Source organism: Saimiri boliviensis, chromosome 21 (genome assembly GCF_048565385.1).
Source record: "Saimiri boliviensis isolate mSaiBol1 chromosome 21, mSaiBol1.pri, whole genome shotgun sequence".
NCBI lineage: Eukaryota > Metazoa > Chordata > Mammalia > Primates > Cebidae > Saimiri > Saimiri boliviensis.
In genome coordinates, this window is record NC_133469.1 from 16,357,404 (window position 1) to 16,375,281 (window position 17,878).

A 17,878-nucleotide genomic window follows, 5' to 3' on the forward strand; every position below is an offset into this window, starting at 1 on the left:
ACCTCTATCACCCAGACTGGAGTGCCGTGGTTTGATCTCAGTCTCAGCTCACTGCAACCTCTGCCTCCCAGGTTCAAGTGATTCTCATGCCTCAGCCTCCCAAGTAGCTAGGATCACAGGCGTGCACTACCACACCTGGCTAATTTTCAGTATTTTTAGTAGAGACTAGGTTTTACTGTGTTGACTGGGCTGGTCTTGAACACCTGGCCTCAAGTGATCCACTCACATCAGCTTCCCAAATTGCTGGGATTATAGGCCTGAGGCACTATGCCCAGCTGGAAGTTGGATCTTATACTGAATGAATGCGTGCATACCACTGGAGGGTTTTGAGTAGGAGGGAGGTTTGTATCTTTTAAAGATTACTCAAGCTACTGTGTGGAGAAGAAACTACAGGAAGGAAAAGAGGTAGCCAGGAGCTCAGTGGGGAGAATACTGCAAAGTGAGATGGAAGATGTGTTTGGAAGGAGGAGCTGGAAGAACTTGCTGGTGAATTGGACTTGGCATGTACAGGTAGAAAAACATCAAGATGATCTCTCAGATTTTGCCTTGTACAATTGGCTGGATGGTGGTGCCATATAATGAAATGGGGAAGACTCAGAGAACAGTGGGCTAGGGGCTGCAAAGCAAATATTCTATTTGAAAATTTTAAATTTGAGATGAATAATAGACATGTAAGCACAAATTTGTGTAGGAGACGGTTCCTTACACAAGTTTGGAGTTCAGGGGACAGGTCATAGCTACAGGTATATATTGAGAGTCTTCAAGATGCAGATGATATTTAAAGCTGTGGGACTCGATGAAATCATCTTGGGAAGAATTGTAGACAGAACAAAGAGAACCAAAGAAAAAGCCGAGCGGTTCTCCATGAAGTTCAAGGTAAGCTGATAACCCCCAGCTCCAGGTGTTAAGTAATCCAAACTATGCATTAGAGGTAATCTCCCGACTTCCGGGGCTATGAGAAGGAAGGTGTTCTCTTCTTGGCTGGATTGAGCTCAGGAATATTTAAGCCTGGGGTTTCTAGGGGCAATCAGTTGAAGAGAACCCATCTGAGAATGAAGTCGACACCAAGAAAAGCAGAGGTAACAGATGAAACATTTCTAATGACACCACCCAAGAACTTGGAGCCAGGCACATATGAAGCTCAATTTACCCGTTTTTCTTTTCTGTGACATGGGTCAACAAGATCCCCTTTCTGCTACTTTGAATGGGACTTTTTGTCTTTTGTGGCTCTCCCCCACCATCCCACTATATATTCCATATAGGCTAATCAACAGGTCAAAGTTCACATGGTTATTAGTGTTACTGCTGGGCTCAATCTCAAGTGTTCTGGTTAGTCGTCCAGAACACCGGTACATCTTCCTGCCTGTATCACTCACCACCATATGTAACTTCCAGTTTCTTTTTTTTTTTTTCTTGGTTTTTTTTTTTTTTTTTTTTTTTGACACGTTATCTCACCTGTCACCCAGGCTAGAGTGCCGTGACGAAATCTCAGCTCACTGTAACCTCTGCCTCCTGGATTCAAACAATTCTCCTGCCTCAGCTTCCCAAGTAATTGGGATTACAGAGCTGTGCCACCAGGCCTGGCTAGTTTTTTTGTATTTTTAGTAGAGACAGGGTTTTACCATATTGGCCAGGGTGATCTCAAACTCCTGACCTCAAGTGATCTGCCCACCTCGGCCTTCTAAAGTGCTGGGATTATTGGCACAAGCCACAGTGCCCAGCCTAAATTTGTTGTCTGTTTTCGGAGACAGAGTCTTGCTCTATTGCCCAGGCTGGAGTGCAGTGATCCAGTCTCAGCTCACTGCAAACTCCGCCTCCTGGGCTCAAGCAATTCTCTCACCTCAGCCTCCTGAGCAGCTGGGATTACAGGCATATGCCACCACCTTTAGCTAATTTTTGTGTATTTAGTAGAGACGGGGTTTCACCACATTGTCCAGGCTGGTCTCAAACTCCTGACCTCAAGTGATCCACCCGACTCAGCCTGCCAAAGTGCTGGGATTATAGGTGTGAGCCTCCATGCCTGGCCCACAGTTTCTATATTAATCTGATGTAGATAACTTAATCTATATACAGTTTCTACATTAATCTAATTTAGATGACTTAATCTATATACAGTTTCTATATTAATCTAATTTAATGACTTTCTGATGGCTGTGGAATGGCATGTGTGTGCACACGAGTGGTATAACTGATCTTCCTCTTAGGCTTGCGTAAGCTGAATGCCAGCAACAATACCCACTCTGTTAGGGGCTCATTTGTGTACCCTTAAAATTCATATGTTGACATCCTCATCTCCCATGGGACATGTCCATCACCATGCCTAATTTTTTTGTATTTTTAATAGAGACGGGGTTTTGTCATATTGGCCAGGCTGGTCTCAAACTCCTGACCTCAAGTGATTCACCCCTCCCCTCCACCTCCCAAAATGCTGGGATTACAGGTGTGAGCCGTCATGCCCAGCCTGATGGTTCTGTAGAGTAATGGACCATTGAGAGGCTTGGTTGATAACATCTTGGCAGGGGTTGGGTTATGGATTAACTGCACACAGATTTCTTCTCAGAAGGGAGAATATTGCAACCTCCATTTCTGCTTCATGCCTGGATTGTTTTAAGATTGATCTTTGGAATTTTATTTTATTTATTAATTTACATATTTTGAAATGGAGTTTCGCTCTTGTTGCCCTGGGTGGAGCACAATGGCCACCTCCCGGGTTCAAGTGATTCTCCTGCCTCAGCCTCCCGAGTAGCTGGGATTACAGGCACCCGCCACCACACCCAACTAATTCTCTATATTTTTAGTAGAGACGTTGTTTCACCATGTCGGCCAGGCTGGATTCGAACTCCTGACCTCAGGTGATCCACCTCCTCAGCCTTCCAAAGTGCTAGGATTACAGGTGTGAGCCACCACACCCGGCCAGCCTTTGGAATTTTCAAGCAAACAGGCAGTTAGATGTGTATGTAGCAAGAAACACAGTGCAGAAGGGGTTACTTTTAGAGTAGGCTGGCAAACTGACCAGGCCACAGACAGCCTTCGCTTTCCAGCTCTGGCATCTTTCCTGGCATGTGCCCTGCTCTGCTTTTGCTGCTGGTCTTCCTGCTGACATGGGTAGAGCTGACTGCAGATGAAACATTAAAACCCGTAGTTGGGGATCAGGAGTTTTTTCTCAGCACCAGATGGAAAAAGGTCTGGATCATTCGATTCAGACAAAAGAATCCAACTTTTCCCTCTTGGTCTTGCCGCCAGGGTTCTCTCTTATTTTCATTGACAAGTAACACTCCCTGTTGGCAAGGAGGCATCCTGGGCTCCGTGTTTCAGTGGGAATTGGGAAACTTCTAAAGCCGCTCGGTCTTCAGGCTCAGATTTGACAGCACCCCCCGTGGTGCTCTGTAATTGCTCGGAAATGCATGGTGTCTCCCATCACGTTGCTTAATTAAAATTCAGTTCTGTTCAACAGAGTCACAATTAAGAGGTGTTTTTTTTTTTTTTTTTTTTTTTGTCGTTCTTTTTCCTGCTATCATTTTTCAGACCCCTGATTGTGATGCTTCTTGCTTAATTTGGAAATTGTCTGAAATATTTCCATGGGCCGTATGTGAGGACCGGGCAGTCACCATTGCAGCGGTACCTGGAAAAGAAAGACATCGTGTTCTGTTAGGCACAAATGAAGCAGTACTTTTTGTTACCTGTGTCATTTGATCTGCTTTTGGCTGGTCTTTATCCTCATTCGTCCGGAGCAGGTAACTGAGGCTCAGAGAGGTTCAGTAGCTTGTCAGGGCAGAAGCCAAAAATTAAAATACAGAGTCAGCTGTCTTGATCGTGTTGTGGGATGAATACTAAAGTAATGAGAGGTAGGTTGATTAAAATACCCTCACAGAGAATGAGTGTGCAAATATCTGAAGGCTTTTGGAAGAAATTAATCAATAATGACTAGAGACAGGAAACCCAGCTGTGATCCTCGACCTCCTAAATTTTTGAGAACGAGTCAAATAACTGGTGTGTCTTATTAATTTTTCTTCTGTCAACATCCAGAGTAAGTCAAAACTGTGGCCAAAACCTCTGTGCCCCATGTATTATATAGGTACCTAATCAACACTTGTTCAATTAAAAAAATAATTTACATAGTACGATTACAAATTGCAGTTGCACTAACAATGCAAACTGTCTCAATGCTCTTGAGAAAAATGGCTCTTTGAAGCACTGTCCTTTTCTCTGCAGCAGGACTCCATGGGAACTGAATTCTGACCACTCTGACTTGGAGTTTAGCATTCAAGAATTAGAAAGATTATTTCCTTGAACTAGTCTCTTCTCGCTCTGTAATTCCAATGCTAAGTAGAGATTGACCCTGGCCCTCCTTCCCCACCCCCTCCCAGCGTAATTATCTCTCCAGTTAAAGAGCAACCATGGGACAACTGAACTGGAGTTTCTGCAGAATTACAGCTAAGCACGCAGCCAAGGAACCTGCTCAGCTTTGATCTCTTATCGCTCTGCACACACAACCCTTTCTCTGTAAGGCTGGCTGCTCTCAGCATCACTGTGTCTAATCAAACGTGTCACACCTCCACTGAGGTAAATTGGGTTTATTGGAGAAGGGAAATTAAATTAAGTCTGTTTAGGAATTAATTGTGACTGTCTAGGTTTAATCTATCATATTATCCCATTGTGGTGTATTAGGATCAAAATCCACTGACCCAGTTAAAAAATATATATAACCTTTATAAGTAGAAAATAGGCATAGCGTTTTGGGCAGCAAAAACAGCACAGGGAAAATGAAAACTTAGTAATTAAAATGCAGAAGATACACAGGATATCAGCTGATTTACTTTAAAAGAGAATGTAAAACAGGATTACAGACACCAAATACCCCTAAGTTTATACACACACGAAGATAACAGTGTCTGTTACATAATAGGTACTCAATAAATATTTATTTAAATGATTGGAAAAATGAATGAATAAGTGGGTACATTGTCATCATGTTTATCACCATGATCTAGAGGTCTTTATTGAGCCACGAGTGAGCCATGTTACATGGTAGGTACTCTCTATTCAAGAACAAAACAAGTATTTATTCAAGGCCTATTGTATTCCAGGAACTGTGCTAAGCTCTAGGGATGTAAGAAAGACCCACTCTCTGCCGTCCTCTAATATTTAGTCTAGGGGAGAACACAAAACACTGAATTTGTGATGAAGGAGACCTCTCTGATTAGAGGATCTGAGATGCTATAGAAGCTAATAGTGGGAGTCATAGCAAGCACTGGGTCATATTTTGGGGGACTTGACCATGGAGCCTACCAACTGGACTTGAACAGGGGTTAACAGGAGTAATACCAAACTGCTTAGATCAGTTATTGATAAGGTTATTGACTGGGACAGCCCTGATTTCTACTTGTTTTTTTGCTGTAATCGTGATAGTGCCCACTTCAACTTCCGAAAGCGCCCTAATTTGGATGATATGTTATACAGTTATTGTAGTTGTTGAAAATTTCTAGGAGCTGCTGCTGTGTTCAGGAGAGTGGCAGTCGGTGGCCATCAGCTCGTGGTTCTACAGGGTGGAGCTGCTGGTTGCCTGGGATGACCTGATTGACAAATCTTGTGCCAAGAGGCTTTGAGAAGAGAAAGTTCAAAAATGAATCCCTACCTCTTCACTTCTAGAATGGTGATTCTTGAAGCAGCCTATATTTGGTGATTTTTTTTTTCCAATGTATGGTGTGGGTCTTTGTTCTTTATTCCCTAACGGTAAGAGACAGAACAGATTGGAGGTTTAGGTCACTGGTCAGTGGAGATCACCAGGCTGGCTGGGGCAAGTATTCATTGGCCACCTGCAGGTAAGGATGCATACAACACAGAGGTAATTAGAAAAGCCTGTCTAATGCATCACCCAGCTGGAAGCTAATGAGTGATGGAGACCCAGTAAAGAAGAGAAAGCCTAGTCAGACTACACGGGAATTCCTTCTGGAACAGGAAAATGTAGAGAATCATGCAGAAACAGTTTTTTTCCAGCAGCAGTTGCAACACAGATAAATCCATTTATTGTCTTTTTACAATCATATAATTTCTTTTACGAAATTAAATATCAATATTTCCTTTGCACAAAGAGACACAAGGGAGCCTCTCTCATCTGTAACACACACATAGTTAAACAGTATTCAAGGAATAACAAAAGACTGAGATCCCATAACTTAAAATAAATTTGGACATGCAGGCAATGTAAATAATCATAAATAATAATGTAAATAATAAATAATAATGCAGGCAATGTAAATAATAAATAATAATGCAGGCAATGTAAATAATAATAAATGTGATAGGCATTTAAAAATTATCATCTTTTGGCGAATCAATCTATGATTCTTATTCCAGATTTTCTCCTCTCTCTCCCACTAAAATAATCATTATCAATGAGTGCTAACATTTTAAATCTTCTAATAACTCAAAATGGGAAGATTAGTTAGAAAAGGAATAGGTAGGCTCTCAGTAGAACCCATTTTAATTTCAAGTTGACTTTGTTTTAATCCTTTAAAGATACACTAGAAATTCCTCTGGGTAAATTTGCTAAAGAGTAAGAAGCTTGTATGAGGTAGGCACTTCCATTGTATTCATTTGTTTATCCACTCATTTTATTCAACAAAGATTTGGAGGATTCCTGACACATAATCATATGGCAGAAATTAGAGGTGACTAGGATGTGGCTCCCATCCCCAAGCAGCTCCTACATGGAAGAGTAGAGGTATAAATCATTGATTATAGGAAAATAAAATATATATGGCACCGCAGAAGTATGCAAAAGGCAGGAAATTGAAGAGCTAAAGAGTTAGTCAGGCAAACAGCCATGGATCAGCCATTTCAGGTGAAGCAATAGGAGCAGAGGAATGCAGGCAAGAAAGAGCACAGGGTGTAGGAAGCTCAACTGGGCCACTGTTAGCAGCATATTAGGGTATAACCTACCTGTTACCTAAAGTCATAGGTAGGGGTCAGATCCCTCAGGATGTTTCAGTACCTCGGATTTTATCTGAAGGTAGAAGGCGTCATCGAGAAGTTTTAAGTAGGAACAACACTCAGGTGTACATTTGGAAAAGATCACTCTGACTGCAGTGATGCTGACAGGACAGAAAGTCAGGGAAGAGATAAAGAATGGAGATAAGAGACCTTAGGAGGAGTCCAGGTGAAAGATGATGAGGCCCTCATCCAGAACAGAAAGAGAAAGAAAGGAGCAGATTTCTGAAATCTTTGGAATCCAAAGGTTTCAACCCAGAGCGTGGTAATTAGAGAGTTGCCTCTGTTATAAACTGTAGGAGAGTGCGTGCCCCAAAGGCAATCTTGTCCCAGACTCCAGGCTAGAAAATTCTGCTTCCAAAGACCACCATCCTCTCAACACCATGCATGAGTCTGAGCTCCTCGCCAACCGTCCCTCTTCCTTCACAGATTTCAGCTCCTGGAGGACAGATTACCTGTACTGTAAAACACAAATCATGAAACTCCAGCTTTCAGATGTTTCCGAGCGCACACTGTGATTATTTCATTTTCACAGCCTCAGCTTCCATATTTCTTATTGAGTGAGCAGGGTGCATGCAGCTGAAAGCTTGGTGCCTGTGTTCTTTTGGAAAATACAAGTAAAGCAAAGGGTCCTAAATAATTTACAACTGTCCTAAATTTTTCCAGCTGTCTTCCTTCTTCCATCTCTCCAAGGGAGGCAAAACACAGCCTCCAGCTCTCTAAAATGTTCTTATTTCTAGAAGCTCTGGTAGAAAAGAAGAAAAACCACAAATGTTCCCTCTTTAAATATTCCTTGTATCATGTATTTTTCCTCATACCCAATGATGACAGGTAATAGCCACAATTTTAGAGAAAAATTCGGTCTAGTGAAAAGATCTTGCATTTTTGTCATGGTCCTGTGGAATCATTGAATGTTAGAGCTGAAATTTGAATTGAGAGGCAATCTACTTCAGTGACAGAGAACACCTGGCGTGTGTGTTGTAATTCTCCTCGCCCACATCAGTGGCAGACATTGCTAATCCATCACTATAGCCTTTCTCTATAGACCCAGGTGTAGCCTCAGAGCCTGTCAATACAGTGCTTAAGTGGCTACTGACTGATTGGAGTTGGCAGGCAAAACGAAACTGATTCATCATCCCTGATCTCATCCCAGCAGCTGCACAGGGGGAAACTGAGAGGTGGAAATGACCCAACAGCATGCTATCACTGGGTTTTGATGCTCAGACCTGCCTCCAAGTTCTTTACTCTAAATAAAGGCTCTTCTAGTCTGTATGCTGAATCTTTGTCTCCTGTGTCTGTCTCTGTGTCCCTCGGAATCTCCGTGCCTTTTTCTTTCTTTGAATCTCTGAACATCTCTCTGCTTTCTGCTTGTCTTTGAGCTAGTGTCTAGCTTTCTGGCCACAGCTGTGTCTCAATATGGCTCAGCTCATCCACTGAGTAGCTTTGGGGCCCCAGGCATGCCTCTTGACTCTTGCATGTGTACATCGGGATTTGTAGTGCCTGCTCTGCGCCAAAGGGCTTTTAGAGCCTAGTTGCGTTCAGTGATAAGAAAAAGAGGGTACGTATCACATGGCCATAGGAAAGAGTTTATTAGAAGATAAAATAGTAGTTTGATTTGTGATCATGGGGGAGAAAGATTTTTCTGGGACAACAGTAGTGTCGAAGCACATTTGTGCGTAAATAGCTTCTATCTAGTTAGCAACAGGAGAAAGCCCGCTGTGGAGGAAGGGAGCCAGGAGGGGCAAGAATGAATGGGAGGGAGTTCACTGTGTCTTGAGGCAGATGGTCGTTACTTCAGGGTGTTTGCCTTTTTCTCTTTGGTTGGTTTGGTGGAGGAAGGGCACACTCTAGCATGGTTTTCCTCACCCCTGGGAGACTATATTCCTCAGAAGGACTAGACACAAGCACTGAGTTTGGGAAGTGCTCACAGCATCCTCAAGCTCACGGAGGAAGGACCCTGGGCCCTCCTCACCTTCAGGCTTGGTTTCCATTTCATGGTCCCAAGAAAGATTTCTAATAAAAGAAAATCAGGCTCATCTGCCATGACTTGGTCGGAAAAGAACCTACTTCATCATTTGACCCATAACCTTCTCTTGAGATGTTGCGCTGACATTTCCAGTGCGTGAGTTTGCCCAAAGGCTTGATGGGAAACTCTCAACGTCTGTCACCTAAACGAGAGGATGCATCTTACTTTGTTTAAAAAACTGCATATGCCTTTATGTTTGTTTTATTTCCCTCCAGCTTTAGTAAGGTATAATTGACAAATAAAAACTGCATATATTTACAGAGGACATAGTGATGTTTTGACATACATGTATATTGTGAAATGATTACCCCAATCAAGCAAATTAGCATATCCATCACTTCACATGGTTACTATTTGTTTCTTTGACAGTGGAAACACTTAAGATCTACTCTTTTAGCAAATTTCAAATATGAAAACAATGTTATGATCTATAGATTCCATGTTGTACATTAAGTCTCTAGAACTTATTCCTGTCATAACTGAAGATTTGTACCCTTTGACCAATACCATCCCTTTTCAGCCTCCCTCACCCAGCCCCTGTTAACCACCATTCAACTCCATGCTTTATGAGTATGACTTTTTTTTTTTTAAAGATTTCACATAAAAGTGAGATCATGCATTATTTACCTTTCTGTGTCTGGCTTATTTCACTTTGCATAATCTCCTCCGGTTTCATCTACACACCGTGCAAAACTCCCATGAGCCTCAACAGGGAAGGAGCCGGGTTGAAGAGGCCAAAGGAGAGACCCAGAGCTATTATAGCAAACTAGACATGGGGTTTTATCAGGAGCTTACTCCTGCAGGACAGACAGTCCAGTGACGATGGACTGGACAAGAGAACTGCCTTACATACAAAAATAGTCCAGTGGCGGCAGGCTGGATGACATATTTGCCTTCCTACAGTGCAGTGGCAATGGGCTGGACAACATATCTGCCTTTCTGTGGTTCAGTGGCAGCAGGTTGGACAACATAATCCTTTTATCTGTAGTCCAGTGGTAGCGGGCTGGGCACCTATGTGCCTCATATACAGTCCAGTGGCAGCAGACAGGACAACATGGCCACCTTCCTACAGTCCAGTATGGTGGGCTGGGCAACATATATCCGACTTCCCACAGTCCCCTGATGGTCAGCAGAGGAAGACAACCACAGGGCCCAGTGGTGGTGGGCTGTGCAGGAAGGCTGCCCCACTTGCAAACAGCATGCAGTTTATAAAGCATTTTCACTTAACCTCCTCTTAACAACCTCCAGCTGTCAACCTTCACTCAAAACTTAGGGTCTTGATCCCCTCTATAGCCTGTGTTGCACAGGGTGGGATGGGGACTCGGATGTTCCTCATGACAAGGAACAAATCTGGCCCCTCTGGTTTCCCTAGCTCAAAATACACATTCAGATGCATCTGCCATACAGGGTCATTCTAAGGATATGCTTAAGTTATTGCTATCAGGTACATTTACCCTATACCATATTGTTGCAAATGGCAGAATTTCTCTCTTCTATAGGCTGAATAATATTTTGTTATATGTGTATTTAAACACACACACACACACACACACACACACACACATATGCACACCACAATTTCTTTATTCATTTATTTGTGGACAGTTTGTTTTTATATATTGGCTGTTGTGAATAATACGGCAATGAACTTGGGAGTGCAGATACACCTTCAGTGAAAAGACATCTTCAAGTGGAGGCATGCAGTGAGAATATAGCCCCAGTGTGGTCTTAACAATGTACCAGGCTCTCCCAGAACACTTCCTTTCTTCTCCCTCTCTCCTGGAGCCTTCCAGGAGCTCAAGTACAGGGAGTTTCTTTTCAAGACAGGAAATTAGAGATGTGATTCTATAGCCCTAGTGCTTAAACTTGGTTGCACAATGGAATCACCTGGGGAGTTTTTGAAAATACCGCTACCTGGATACTACCCCTAGAGAGTTTAATTTAGTTAGTACTGGGTATGGTCAGAGTCTGAGATTTAAAAAACTTTCCCTGGTGGTTCTTACATAAAGTTTCAAAACTTCTGCTCTACGGTTCCCAACCCTTAGAAACCCCACCGATTTCTTCCTTTGGATGACCTGTATATTTTCTACCAATATGGGAGCTCAGTGTGTCCCATCACTGCTTGTATTGTCTGTCAATTCGAGCTTGGGATGCGATTACCCCTGCAATTACTAACAAGCAAGGAGCAGGTGGTACAGTCAGTTACTGGCTGGATTTCATACATTAGGAACATCTGGATTTACTACGACAATCGGCACATCACGGGGCATTCTCGATGGTGGGAAATAGGGCAGTCTCAGGAGTTGAGGTTATATGTGTCACCAAAAGAATAGGAAACATATCCAGTGAGAAAATTACATTCTTATATTTTTCTAAAATGAATTACCAGTATGTCTTTTGCATAGAGAACCAGACAATCCTTCAGATACCAAGGCTCACCTGCAGGAGAAAGAGCAGAGGTTAGCGGATGTCTGAGTCTCTCCAAATATCAAATTGGCATTTGCGTGTGTACCTGTTTTGGAACTTGAGACACATATTGATGGCTACTACAAACTTATTTAACTTCTGAGCCTCGTCTTCTCTTCTGTAAGATGAGCTTAATCAAACCTACCCAGCGAAATTATTTTGATGATTAAAATAAATTATAAATGTAAAGTTTATTACATGTGTTAGGCAAGTCTCAGTCCTAGAATCCTACAACCCCGCCAGGAAATAAAAAGGAAACCTCGATTTAAAAATTAGTAGAACCGTGAATGGGAAATTTGTTGAAGAAAAATATATGTAGCCAGGGAAACAAAAAGAAACGTAGCATCACTGGTAATCAAGATATTTCCATGAAGATGAGAATACTATTCTTTTATCTTAAATTGCCTGTGATTTATGTTATAGTGAGATAGATTCTTTTATAACCTGCTAATAGGGGTATAAATTGGTTTAGTTTTTCTAAAAAGCATTTTGGCAATATTAAGAACCTTCAAAAAGATTTTTTTTTATTTCAAATAAGTAACTCCATTTAATCTATCTTAAGGAATTAAATTGTATTGTTTATAGTTGTTGACCTCATGAGTTATAATAGTGAAAAATAGAAATAATAGAATTACTCAAAATATGTGAAAAGTGAAGTAAATTATGATGCACTTTCAAAATATTATAATGTGCCTGTACAACTAAATGTATGAAATTATCTACTGACATAGGAAAATGTTCTTGGTAAGGGAAAAGGTGAGATAACAAGCTTTATTTTTTATATTGTAGTTTTGTTTTAAAATTATATTTTATGGATTGATGTTTTTATGTTGTTACTAACACACCCTGATTCAAATTTATTAGCTCATAGAGTAGAAAATCTCCCCAAACACATCAGGCTGTAAAATTCGTTGATTTATTGGTCAGCATTTTCATCAAGGATCTAGTCTTCTTCTCAATCTCTCTGCCATCCCCAGGGTTGCCTTCATTTTTAGGCTAGAAGTGTTATATCCAGATCCAGTGGTGTCCAGAGAAGTGAGACTACTCCCCCTCTTTGCCAATTCCTGTGCTCTCTTTTTTATCCTGTCTCTGTGCTCCCCCTCTCCCTATTCCCCATCTTTGATTGGAATTGAAGAATTTCTTTTTTTCGCTGCCCCACCTGCAGAATTCCCCTCCTTTTTTATACACCTAAATTGGGTAGTGCCCATCTCTGAACCAACAGCTGGCCAGGGAACTGAGACTACACTTAGACCAATCAGGATCAATTTCTGAACTCGGAGGGTTGGGTTTCCCATTACCCCTGTCTTGTAGAGGAGGGGCGGGTTCCTGAACACAATTACTGTTCGGTTAGAGAGGAGGAGTTGCAAAGGGAGGCAGCCAAGTGTGTCCGCTATGGGTATGCATCACTTCACAAAGACACGCACCTTCCCGCTGGTATGACTGCAAGGAAGACGTATGATGGAAAAATATCCTAAGATGAGAAGAAAGTTTCTAGGTCAGATACCTGATGAAAAGATTGTGACTGAAGTCTGATTCCAAGTGGAACCCTTTCAGAGCTCCTGGGAGAGAGAAGGAAATGCAGAGAGTAAACCAGTTAGGATGTGACCTCTGATGACAAGCACTTCTGAAATGGGACAGAGGCTGCACTGCCTGGCTGGCTCTTCTCATCTCCCTGTATGATGTGCCCATTGCTTGTCATGTGATATAGCTTATTACAGTGACGGGAGTTGGGGTGAAACCGTAGGAGGAACATAAAGTGTCAGAGAAAGAGCAAAATTTTTTGTATTTGCGTAAGCCTCCGTTAAAATTCACCTAGTGAATCAGGCTGGAGATATTTATGGCCTTGTTTCCATGATGTCATGAGAACAGTGGTTCCAATAAAATCTCCTGCGATTCTGCAAACCAGTTCACTCTCTGAATTCTCTCTATATAGTTGGTTCCCCAAAACGCTGGAAACCAAAAGAGGGTGTTCCTTCCATAAGAAGTGCATGAATTTATTCTTGTATTCAATGAGCATTTAAAACACACGATAGTAATGATAGGTAATTGTCTTAGTTTCCTAAAGTTGCTGTAGCAAAGTACCACAATTGGGTGGCTTCACACAACAGAAATTTATTGTCTCATGATTCTGGAAGCTAGAAGTTCAATTTCTAAAGTTGGGGTGTTGCGTTTCCCATTGCCCATGTCTTGTAGAGGAGGGGTGGGTCCCTGAACACAATTACTGTTCAGGTAGGGAGGAAGAGATGCAAAGAGAATCAAGGGGTCAGCAGGACCATGCCCTCTTCCTGGGGGCTCTGAGAAAGGCTCTTTCCTTGCTCCTTGGCTTCTGATGTTTGAAAACAATCCACGGTATTCCTTGGTTCACTGCAGATGCACCACTCCCAAACTGTTCACAGGTGTTCTCCTGTGTCTTCACATCATCTTCCCTATGTGTGTGTGTGTGTGTGTGTGTGTGTGTGTGTGTATATATATATATATATATATATATATATATATATATGCCCAAAGTTTCCTTTCTTATAAGGACATCAGTCATATTAGATTAGGGCCTACCCCAATGACTTCATTTTAATTTGAATACATCTGCAAAGACCTTATTTCCAAATAAAGTCATATTCACAGATACTCAGGGTTAGGTTCTTGTAACTTGTTGGGGGGATACAATTTAACTTATCACATTATGTTATATACAGACACTGTTCTAAGTGCTTTTACACTTCTCACAAAAGCTCTGTAAGTTAGTTCCTATTTTTCTTACTTTATAGGTGGAGACTGAATCTTAAAGATGTTTATTAAGCAGTCCAAGGTCGACGCAGTTAATAAGCAGTGGTTCTGGAATTTAAACCCACATAGTCTCAGTTCAGAGTCCATGATCATAACAACCACACTGTACTGCCTCTTTATTATGTAGTATATATTATGTACTTTCTTAGTGTATGAAGTTAGCTGCATAGACCAAGGCATGGGGTTTAGATGAGCAATGCATGCACAGGAAGAGAGAATGAAGGCAAAGAATAGAGAGGGCTGGGTACGGTGACTCATGCCACTAATCCCAGCCCTTTGTGAAGTCAAGGCAGGCAGATCACGAGGGCAGGAGTTCAAGACCAGAATGGCAAACATAGTGAAACCCTGTCTCTACTTAAAATACAAAAAAAAAAAAAAATAGTCAGGCGTGGTGGCAGGCACCTGTAACCCCAGCCACTTGGGAGGCTGAGGCAAGGCGATTCGCTTGAACCTGGGAGGCAAACGTTGCAGTGAGCTGAGATTGTGCCACTGCACTCCAGCCCAGGCGACAATGTGAGACTCTGTCAAAAAAATAAATAAATAAATAAAAATTAAAAAAAGAGAGAGAGAAAGGAAAGATAGGACTTTCCTATTATTCTTATTTTTTAGAAAATATTTTACTGGATAGCTACCAGACATAAGGATGCAGAAATGAATGAGGAAAATTCTTCACCCTGTAAGTAAAATAAATGAAAATATATGTTATAAGAGAATCCCCATCAATCCACTTGATTATTTGATGCATCAGAGATCTTTTCTGTGCTTGAAATTGTGGGCCTTCAAATTAATAATATATTTATACAATTATATATTGCTTTTAAGGAATTCTATGTGTAGTAGGAGGAGTGGAGAAATTTGTGGAAAACACTTGCATAAATATGTATCAAATAATGTCCCCTATTTATATGGCTTTATGCCATAACTATCATCAAATTCTCGCAATACTCTAATGAGGAAAGTATTATTTTCCCCATTTCACAAAAGAAAACAGGCAAACAGAGAGGCAGTGATAGGCTCAAAGTCACACAGCCCAGAGTCAGGAGATTGCGCAAATCTAGCACTTTCCCCCGACCACAAAGCTGGATGGGATGAATGACATAATGGAGATACAAAAAACAATGCTTCTCAGAAAATCCTCTTGGTTGGTGTGGGAGAACATAGCCCTGAGTAGATAGGACATTATGATAGTGGAGCAAAAGGAAGGCTCTGGGCCCTGGGCACTGTCTGGGCAGGACATATATTTAGCGGAGGCTATTTCATGGAACTGGGCTGAAGATTCAATCACATAAAACAGGCATCCCCAAACTACGGCCCGGCCCGCGGGCCACATGCGGCCCCCTGAGGCCATTTATCCGGCCCCCCGCCGCACTTCAGGAAGGGGCACCTCTTTCACTGGTGGTCAGTGAGAGGAGCACAGTATGTGGCGGCCCTCCAATGGTCTGAGGGACAGTGAACTGGCCCCCTGTGTAAAAAGTTTGGGGACGCCTGACATAAAAGATAGGTGTCATTCATATTACCGGAAGGAGAATTGGAGTGAAGGGTGAATGACTTATAATTAGTATCTATAATATGCCAAGCACTGTGCTAATTGCATGGCATCTCTAATCTCCTATCACATATCTTTATAATGATTTGGAAGCCCCTTTCTATTTATCTCTACTTTATGGAAGAGAACATTGAGGCCAAGAAAGGCTAAGCTTTTGCCCAACGTCACATAGCTACTAGGTAGAAGAGTTGCTACTGAACTTAGCCACGTGAGATTCTCCAGACAGTACCACGGGCTACATTCATGCTAGAAGGCCCCTTGCTCCCGTTACCATGAATCTGTGAAAGATTAAAATAATAGCAACAGTCAATTTAGGTGAAAATGCATGGAGTCGTAAGCATTTTAAGATTGTTGAAAGTATGATAAATTTAGACCCTATGGCCTGGAGACCTAGATATGTCCACATCCTGTCTTAGACCAATTACATAATCTTATAAGGAGAGGGATATAAGCAAAGAAAGAAAGAAAAGTGATGTTTATTCGTTGGCAGGGCTTGGTCCCAAACCCTGAAGTTGAAGTCTAGTAGGGTGGGCTGGGTTATGAAAGTCAGGTGTCAGCAAAATTTTTCAGCAAAGGAAAAGATAGTAAATATTTCTGGCCTCGCAGGCCATATGGTCTCCTGCAGATATTATACTTGACTCTGCCACTAGCGCCTAGAAGTATCCATAATAGACAGTTTGTAAATGAATGGGTATGGCAGTGTTCCAATGAAATTTTATTTCCAAAAACCCATGTTGGGCCCTGTTTGGCCCAAAGGCCAACCCTTGAAGCAGAAGCTTCTGTTTCTTTCTGTAAAGACAGTGTAGCAACCAAAACTGGAACAGCAAAATGCTCTGTCTCTTAAGCTCAGACCAGAGCATCAGAACCTGCCACTGCAATGAGATGAGGCTTCTCTCCAGCCCTGGAGAATATAAAGTTGGGAAACAGAAGAAAACCATCAGCTACAATGCCTGGAGCTTCCAGCCTTAGTCTTTCTTAACCTGGACTGGTAGACGTTAGGAGAGGGAGAATTGGATTGAGAGCCTTGAATTCAGAGGCAGCCCCAGCCTTTACCTTAAAGAGATAAAGAGGAGCAGAGACCTGGTGCATCTATACCTTAGAATGCATAGTCCAATTGTGCCTTGAAATATAATTCACCAGCTTGGCACCTCTCTTTTTGCAGGGCAGTGGGGGTGGGGGGGTGGATATTTTTCCTACATTCTGACTGATCCCTAAAGAGCAGAAATGGTATATGTGTATGTGTATCGGGGAAAGTGGGGTGGGGAGGAACAGGGGTGGTGATCAGAACATGTTGAGTAACCTCTAGAGGTCAACAAATGCATATTTATCATTTAATGTTTATATCACCATTGCCCTGGAAGGTAGGTATTATGCTCCTATTTTACAGACTAGAACAGTGGGACCTCTTAGAGGCTAAGTGCCCTCCATAAGGTCACCTGACTACAGACCAGCAGACCTGTTATTAGAGCATGCACCTCCAAAGCATATGTCCGCTCCCATGGCCCCAAGCCTTTTGAATAAGCAAGAAGCAGTGTTTGCTCTAAAAATGCTATTCTCAGTAGGAGAGCATGACTCTGACTTTCCCCTGCAGTGTTCAAAGCTGTGCTGGCTCTTAGAAAATCTGAGCCCCCGCTGTTTTTTCTTTAGAGGATCCCAGCTGCCGAGGTGTTAGGCCAGTGCTGGAGCCAGCCGTCCCTGACCCAGGAGGGACCTGAGGTGCTAAAGAAAAGTAAGTTACCCTCTTTGCTGTCTCCAGACCTGCTTTGACAATAACTGTGCTTATAGGTGATCACATTTGCATTTGGTGCAGGGAGTTATACTCAGTGGCTGGAGCTCATATTTGGGACTAGAGATCCTGTAGGAATCTACAGAGGAGTTAAGTGTTTTTAAGTCCTAAGGAGGCAATGTAAGCAGACTGAAAAACGGAATAGAATGGAGAAAACAAAAGGAGAAGAGAATTGATGGTAAACAAGGTACCTTTGGGGTCTTTCCAAAATGGAGAAGATTCAAAAGGTAGGGTTTCCAATGCTGGCTGCATTTGCCAGTACACGTCCTCCATCCTCTCT

The 17,878-nt window shown here is 42.1% G+C and overlaps 1 long non-coding RNA gene across 2 annotated transcripts in view; it reads left to right on the forward strand.

The window, feature by feature from the left end:
- Positions 1-17,878, forward strand: part of LOC141582623 (uncharacterized) — a 188,887-nt gene that overhangs the window by 129,959 nt on the left and 41,050 nt on the right. For both annotated transcript variants that reach the window (XR_012515504.1, XR_012515505.1), the window contains exons 4-6: positions 4,368-4,563; positions 14,876-14,942; positions 17,404-17,541. This is a non-coding gene — a long non-coding RNA (uncharacterized LOC141582623). The remainder of the gene's footprint in view (positions 1-4,367; positions 4,564-14,875; positions 14,943-17,403; positions 17,542-17,878) is intronic.